Genomic DNA, 8,924 nt, shown 5'->3' with positions numbered 1-8,924 from the left:
GTGCGGTTGGCGCAGGATAGAGCAGGGTTTAGAGCTGTTGTGCATAGGGTCGCTATGAGTCGGAAACGACTCGATGGCACATAACAACAACAACTGTGAGCAATTAATTTTGTAACAAGTGGCTAGGTCATGGTTTCCGGTGCTTTGGCTATAAACTATACTAACTATTCTGAGTATTATGTGATGTGACACAATGTGATGCAATTCAATGCAAATGAATGTGTTGTAATGTGATTCAATGTAGTAAGTTTCCACAATATTATCTAAATTAATGTACGGAATAATTTAGTTGAAAAGCAAGTTTTCTTATGGTAGTCTGCCTCCACACTACAGATATATAATTTGTTTAAACTCTCTTCGCTCTCAACTACGCAGTATTTCTGTCACCTTGGACCAACAGTCTTAAGACACACCTGTAGAAGTTTCCAGCCTGAACTTGACCTAGAGATCTTGGACTTTACAGCTCCTACAATCACATATGCAAATCCCACAAAATGCATCTGTTTTTCTCTTACTCTTTTCTCTTTCTAAATAGATTATATATATATATAGATAAAATTAGATACATGATAGTTGGATTTGTCTTTCTAGAGATTCCTTTAAGACAGTAACTTTTCTTTTCCACTAGGTCTGCATATTGTGTTGTTATGTGGTATAGAGTGACCTGAGACCCATAGTGACCTTATGCACAATAACTCTGAACTCTGCCCCATTCTAAGTTAGCCCCATTGTCTCTGATACATCTACCCTCATTATCCCAATTGTTGTGTCAATCCATCTAACTTGGGTCTTCCTTTCCTGAACTGTCTCTCCAGCCTTCCATATGATGCCCTCCAATGATGATCTCTTCTGGCACATGCCCAAGGTTTTTGAGACAGAGCTTCAAAAATCCTTTCATCCAAAGAGCAACTTGCTTTTACCTTCTCCAAGACAAACCTTTTTTGTCTCTTGGCAGTCCATGGTACATACACTACTCTTCACCATGACTACAACTCAAAGGCATTGATTTTTCTTTTGTCATCCTTAGTCATTGTCTGGCTCTCTGATTCATAGCAAGTTATTGTGAGCAACATGACCTGAATTATCTCAGTATTCTAGAGAGATTCCTGATAGCATATTTTCCCAGTGTAATTCCTCTTTTGATTTCCTGGCTACTCGTGTCAAGAGTTTTGATTGTGAAGTTCAGCAAGATGAAATTATTAACAATCTCAATTTCTTCTCCATCAGGAATGGATGCCAGTTGGCCCCGTGGTAATAATCTGTCTTCTTGATGTTGGGCTTTGACCCATATTGAAGACTATAGTCCTTGACCTTCTGTAACAAACACGTTAGGTCCTCCTCAGTTCCCACAAGCAAGTTTGTGTCATCTGCATAAAGCAGACTGTTGATGAATCTTCTGATCCTGATGCCATATTTCTCCTCATCAAGCCCAGTCTCCCAAATGATCTGTTCCACATACAGATTTAAAAAGTATGGAGATAGGATGCATCATCGACACACTCCTTTCCTGATTTTGAACCATGTATTATTTACTTGCTATGTTCTAAGGATTGCTTCTCGATCCAAATATTGTTCCACATGAGCAAAATCAAGTGTTTTGGTATCCCTATTCTTCTCAAGGTTAGACACAATTTGTTCTGATCTACAGTCTAATATCTTTGCATGTTCAATGAAACACATATAGATATTTCTTTGTACTCTTTCTTTCACCCAAAATCCATCTGACATTTGTGATAATGTCTCAAATGTCATAGCCTTTTCTAAATCCACCTTATATTTCTGGTAGTTCTATTCACTTTTTTATAACTTTCTGTAGAATTTTGCTTGGCTGTGATTATGTGATAATTTTCACACTCTGTTGGGTCACTTTTTAAAAAAATGAGAATAAATATAGATCTCTTCTGGTTAGTTGGCCAATTAGTTGTCCTTTCAGATTTCCTGGCACAATCTTGTGAAAATGTCCAAGGCAGTATCTGTTGGTTAAAAGATATCAGTTGGTATTCCACACCTGTTACCTCTTGACCATAAGTTGTTTCATTAAATACTTTTGTGTCAGCCAGTTCTTTTTTGGTACAATGTCTCTGTGTACTCCTTTCATCTTCTTTTAATGCTTCTGAGATCATTCATTATTCTACCCACAGCATCCATAAGTATTGCAACACGAGGCTTGAATTTGTTCTTTAGCTTCTTCAGCTTAAGAAATGGAGACTCTTGATTTTCTGACTCTAGCTAGCTTTTTGTGCATTTCTGTATAATACTTTGCTTTGTCTTCCAGTGCTTCCCTTTGAAATCATCTGGTCAGGTCCTTAACTGTTGCTTTCTTCCCTTTTCTTTGGATTCTCATTGCTTTAGTACAATAGTCAGAGTCTTCCTACATCCATCTGTCTTTTCTTCCTCCTCTGTAATGACCCTTTGCATTTTTCATGGATAATATTTGATATTCTCTCACAGATTATCTGGCCTTTACACATTAGTGTTTAAGTCCTTAAATCTGTTTGGGTTTTTTTTGTGTGTTTTATTTATTTAATTTTTAATTTGGCTCAGATATACTCTAGGTCAAATTTTGGTTCTTGCAGATTTTATTTCATTTTATTTACCTTCAGTTTGAACTTGTATATTAATATGTGATGGTTCCACAATCAGTACCAAGCATAGTTTTCACAGCTGATATTGAGCTTCTTCAGTGATTCTTTCCACAGACATAGTCAATCTGATTCTTGGGCAGACTGCCAGGTCAGGTCTATGTATAAAGTCATCATTCATGTTTGTAATAAAAGGTTTTTGTAATGAATAAATTATTGATTGTGCAAAAGTCTATCATTTTATCTCCAACCTCATTTCTATCACCAAGCTCGTGTTTCTCAACTACAGATTCTTCTTCTCCATTCCCAACTTTTGCATTCCAGTCATCCATTATTATTAGTGCATCCTGCTTGCAACAACCCTATGAACAACAAATTGAAACTTTGTGCCAGTTTGAAATTTCCATCAAGGTGAAACCCATTATTACAGTCACTGTGTCCATCTCATTAAAATTCTTGCTCTTTTTTACCGAGTGTATATTAATTGCATGCTTTTCTAATCATAATGCTTTTTTTTTCCACTGGCACTTCCGAGCAACATGATTCAAATAGATGAGTTGAAGTTTTGCCATGCCTAACTCTACATCATGGTTGTACTTCTTACAAACATTTTGGTTTGATCTTTTGGCAGTCCAAGTCATATTTAATACTATTCACCAACATCATAATTCAAAGACATTGATATTTTGGTCTTTCTTATGTATTGCCCAACTATTACATATACATGAAAGAACTGAAAGCATCATGGGTGGAATAAGGTGCTGCAGTTTAGTCTTGAAACTAATATACTTACTCTTTAGTATTTTAAAGAGACTCAGTGAAACTCATCTTAATATTTTGACTGCTGCTACCATAGGTGCTGATTGTGGATGCAAGTAAAATTATATCATTGAAAACTTTAGTCTTTACTTTCAACTATCAGGATCCAAGTGTGAGAACTAATGATCCAAATGTGAGAATTTATGTTTTCTTAATGTTGAAGTGTAACCTATATTTAAAGCTATAGTTTTGATCACCTGCAGTAAATGTTTTAAGCTTTTCCCCCAATTTCTTCAAGCAGGGTGTTGTTTTCTGCACATCAGATTGGTGCCAATGAATCTTAGTCCAATCCTGATTCCACAATCTTCATATTGTCCAACTTTTTAAATTATTTACCTAACATACATATTAAATAGGTATAAAGATACAAGCTTGATACACACCCTCCTGGTTTTAAAATATGCAGTATCTTATTGTTTTATTCCAATCACCACTTCTTGGTTTTTATACAATTTCTGTGTGAGTGCAATTAAGTGTTCTGGAATTTCTGTTCTGCTCAATGTTATTTCTAATGTATCATTACCCACACAACCAAGTGTCTTTGTATAGTCTATAAAACAGTACTAAAAGTCTTTGTGGTACCAAGGCAGTTCTATTAAAAAAAAATACTACCGGATAACTCTCAAGCCTTTGTTGGGTGTACCCAAAAGAGATATGAGTGAAGAGTTCTACAGATTGCTCAACCATAGTAGGACCATTAACTAAGTTACCTATATTGATAGAAAATAGTTAACTCTATGTCATAGAGTTGATTCTAACTCAAAATGACAAAGCAGCACTGCCCCATAGGATGTGTGGGTTAAGAGAGTAGACTATCTCCTCTGCCTTCCTTGTAATGACTATTTAATTTGAACTTCAGAGTTCTCTATGGTTAAAAATCCAAAGATCAATTCACTGTATCATTAGAACTCTTTGGAAATAACTAAAGTAGCAGAAAATTAGGAGATATTAGTTACACATAATAGTCTTGGGATGTTGTGAATGATTAGTTGCTTAACCACTAAAGTAATGAGAGTTCAAATATACCAGAAAACCTTAGAAAATAGGTTGGAAGATGTGCTTCTGAAAACCCCGTGGATAACTTTTACTTTGCATACACAGGGTAACCATGAATCAGAGTCATCTCCCTCGAAACCAATAGCATGCAATAACAAAGTTCAGAACTGAAAAAGCATGATCGAAATGGCCAGATTTCATTCCTGATCAGGTTTCATTCCAGATCACTGCAATTAAGTGAGTCACACAAGTTTTGGGGGTTGGTATTTTTATTTTATTCATTTTATTTTTTTATTTCTTAGCATATATAAAGGGAGCTCTAGCGGCCTAGTAGAAAGAAGCTGTGCTGCAATCCTGAAGGCACATGGTTCAAGGCCATGAGCTGCTCCATGGGAGAAAGATGAGCAATCTCCTCCCTCTCAATTAACTACATCTGAAAACTCTCTAGAGGGTCAGCTCTGGGTCAGTTCCAACTATATGATACACGATCACAACAAAAAAGTGCGTATAAATGTTATGTTTACACTATATTGTAATCATTCATTCTAAGATGTGGGCAGTCATATTATAAAAATTTTAAAATATTGTGAGAATTACTAAAATAAGACACATAGACCCGTAATGAACTTATTTTTCTAGGAGAAATAGTGCCGACATGTTCGCCTGATGAAAGGTTGCCATAATCCTTCCATTTGTAAAGTACATAATATCTGTGAAGCACGAGAAAACAAAATATTCCTGCTGTAACAATAGAACATGATACAAAAGCAAAAAGAGTATTTAGAGTCCAAAATCATATCTTATGCTTTTCTCCCCCTACTCAGCTTTTGAAAGATTTGGAATGCTAGTATTATGAAAACGTTGAGTGCCAATTGTAACCTGAAGAGAATAGGACAATCTTATAGTCCGTTTGAGAGAGGGGCAGAAACACTGAACACACCTGCCATACTTTTTATCTGAAGTTGACTGTTTTCAATAATTTGAATAAGAAATAGCCAAAAGGTTATCAGTATCCACTTCCTTAACACTAGTAAAGAATTAACAAAAATTTGAATATACCAGAAGGTACATTTCTCTTTCTTGCTATTTTCTCAGCTCTCAGTAAAGAATAAAGGCTGTCATTCATAATGTGTTAATAACAGCCTCTTTGATTTGGCCAACTGCAATTGACATAACATTTGAATGCTTTTTCCAGGCTAGAAAGCATCTTGGAGGTGTTATTATAATGATGAGAGCACTCATAAAAAGTGTTTTATACTGTTTCTTTCATATGAAAAGTAACATGTGCTTTTCACAGAGCCTTCCCATAATTAATGTTATATGTCTTTTTTATTGAAAAGATACATTTTGGTGATGTACTGAGAGAAAATTCTTTGAAGTCTGTGCTAAATTATATTACCTACTAACAACATCATTTCCTGAGAACACTATCTGAATATTGCTATTTTTCTTTATAATCAGATTTTATTTTCTGCACAACATATTAAGTCATTGTTTACATGAAAATATATCTATTAGTATAAATAATTCTAGCCTTTCTTCACCCTCATCACTTTTTATTTACTGGTTTTCTATGTGTCTCCTTTAGTGACTTCAGATCCTTTAGTAATCTTATATATAATATAGATATTTCTATCTTAGTGTATTAATATTTGATATTATCACTCTCAATATTTTATACCTGTATATTCTTATTTTACTACATGTATTTTATCGTAAGTTTTTGGCAAACCAATATTTTCTAGTTTCTGAAAATCACCAATTTGCTTATGGTCTTCCTTTTTTTGGACATTTTATATAAATGGGTTCATACAGTGTGATTATATTTGTGTATGACTTAGTTCCTGTACAAAATAGTTCTGAGATTTTTCTATGCTGTTGCCTACCAGTAGGTTTATTTTTTGCTTTGTTTTTTCTATCATTCAACTCACAGTTCGACTCATTTCTGTCAACTTCAAGTTAACTCACTGCTGCCCTTCCAGTAGGTAGTGGGAGACTTTATATCACACAGGAAGAAATTCATGGAATCTTTAACGGAGCTCCTGGTGGATCTACACTACCAGAGAGGTCCTGCCTTAAGGTTTGCAGCACAACTTCTTGCAGACTATGCTATCATAGCTCTCTATGATGACATATCTATACGCACACTTATTTATTGTTGTTCTTAGTAGGTGCCATTGAGTCATCTTGAACTTACAGTAACCCTATGAACAATAGATTTGAACTTTGCCCTATCCTGCACCATTTTCAGTGTTTCATTGTATAAATTTAAATATAGTTGTTCATAATTTAACTACATCTAAACATTTGGTTTGTTTCTAGTCTTGCTTGTTTGGAATAAATCTACAATAAATTCTTTCACCAATCTTTCCATGCATAAAAGTTATCACATCTCTTAGGTTAATGTGTAGAGACAGATTTAGTGGGTAACATAAGAACTGTTCTTTATGGCATAGATGATTTGTACTTTTTGATGTTGTTAGGTACTCATCACAATTCTGAATGACAGATTAAATCCTGTCCTTTCATGTACCATCCTCATCATCTCTGCCACACTTTAGCTGCTTTTTGAAGTTGTGCAATTTCAACTAATTGAAGATTTTCCCTTCCTTTGCTAACCCTTTATTTTATTAAGCATGATGTCTTTTTCCAATGATGGTCCTCTCCTAGCAATATGGCCAAAGAATATAAGATGGAACTTCATCATTATTTCTTCCAAAGAATACTTTGGCTGCACTGTCTCCAAGACATATTTGTTTGCTTTACTTGGTGGTCCTGGGAAATTTAGTAATCTTCTCCATCAGCTAAAAGGTTTCAATTCTTCTTCTATCATCTTTATTCACCATTAAATTCTCAGCTATGTAGCAAGTAACTGAAAAGACAATGGCTTGAATCAGGCACATTTTTGTCTTTGAACAGACATCCCTATTCTTCAGTATTTTGGAGAGGTGCTTCATGGAAGACTTTCCCAATACAACATGTCTTTTGATTTTCATAGCAAAGTTGTTGATTGTGGATCCAAATAAAATGAAATTGAAAATTCTTATTTTTTTCTCCATATGTCAGGATGTGAATGTAGGAAAATTAGACATTGTTAAGAAAGACATGAAACACACAAATATTGGCATATTGGGTATTGGTGAAATGAGATGGACAGGTATGGGACATTTTTAGTCAGCTAAGCATATGATTTACTATATGATATACAGAGATGAAAAGATGAGGAAAAATGGGGTTGCTTTCATAGTTAAAAAAAGCCATCTAGATCCATCTTGAAATACAATGTTCTGAGTGACAGGACAATATCCATACACAAATAAGGAAGTCCAGTGAATACCATTATCATTCAAACAGATGCACAAACAACAGATTTCTATCAACTTTTGCAGTCAGAAATTGATCAAACATGCAATCAAGCTACATTAATAATAATGGGTGACTGAAATGTGAATTTTGCAAACACGGAGGAAGGATCAGTAGTTGGAAAACATGGACTGAAATGAAGCTGGAGATAGAATGATAGAATTCTGCACATGCAATGATTTAGTCATTGCAAATACGTTTTATAAGAAACACAAACGCAGGTTATACACATGTATTTCACCTATTGGTATGCATAGGAATAAAATCAATTAGATCTGTGGAAAGAATCACTATGGAAGCTCAATATCAGCTGTGCAAACTAGGCCAGGTGTTGATTGTGAAAAAGACCACTAACTACTCATATGCAAATTCAAGCTGAAGTTGAATAAAATTAAATCAAATTCACAGAAACCAAAATTTGACCTTGAGTCTATCCCACCTGAATTTTGAAACTGTCTCAGGAACAGGTTTGAGACCTTGAACACCAATGAACGAAGATCAGATGAGCTGTGGGAGGATATCAAGAAACATAGATAGGCATTCCTCTGGTACTCTCTGCTTTTAGCCAAGATCCATCTAACATCAGCCTGGAGACTAAGATGTGCTTGATCCAGGCCATGGTCTTTAAAATTGCTTACTATGAGAGTTGATGCCTTTGATCTGAATTCCTTCCTAGTACCAGGACCTCTTCTAAACCCAACCTGCACATCTGGAGTTCTCTGTTGCTGTACTGTTTCCAGTTATTTTTTTTTTTTAATAATTTTCAGCAGAATCTTGCTTGCATATGAAGTAATTATATTGTTTGATAATATCTGCACTCTGTAAGGTCACCTTTCTTTGGAATGGGAACAAATATAAATCGCTTCTAGTCAGTTGGCCAGGTGATTGTCCTCCAGATTTCTTGGTACAACTTGGTGAGCACATCCATGGCAGTTTGTTTTTTTTTTTGTTGTTCTTGTTGTTGAAATATGCTAATTGTTATGCCCTTAATTTCTGGCCCCTGATTCTTTGCCAGTTCCATCACAGCAGCTTTAACTTCTTTCTTTCTTTTTTTTTTTTTCATTTTAACAGAATTTATTGATTTTCTTTGCGTGTATCTAGTCTGGCTTCTGAAGGCCCCTCTGAGCTTTTCTGGCCTTGCTTCTGGGCAGCCGCTGTAGCTTT

The sequence above is a fragment of the Elephantulus edwardii genome, unplaced genomic scaffold (genome assembly GCF_000299155.1).
Source record: "Elephantulus edwardii isolate Elephantulus edwardi_28Jun2011 unplaced genomic scaffold, EleEdw1.0 scaffold00165, whole genome shotgun sequence".
Classification (NCBI taxonomy): Eukaryota; Metazoa; Chordata; class Mammalia; order Macroscelidea; family Macroscelididae; genus Elephantulus; species Elephantulus edwardii.
The sequence above is the reverse complement of the archived record's forward strand: the minus strand, read 5'-3'. Positions refer to the sequence as shown.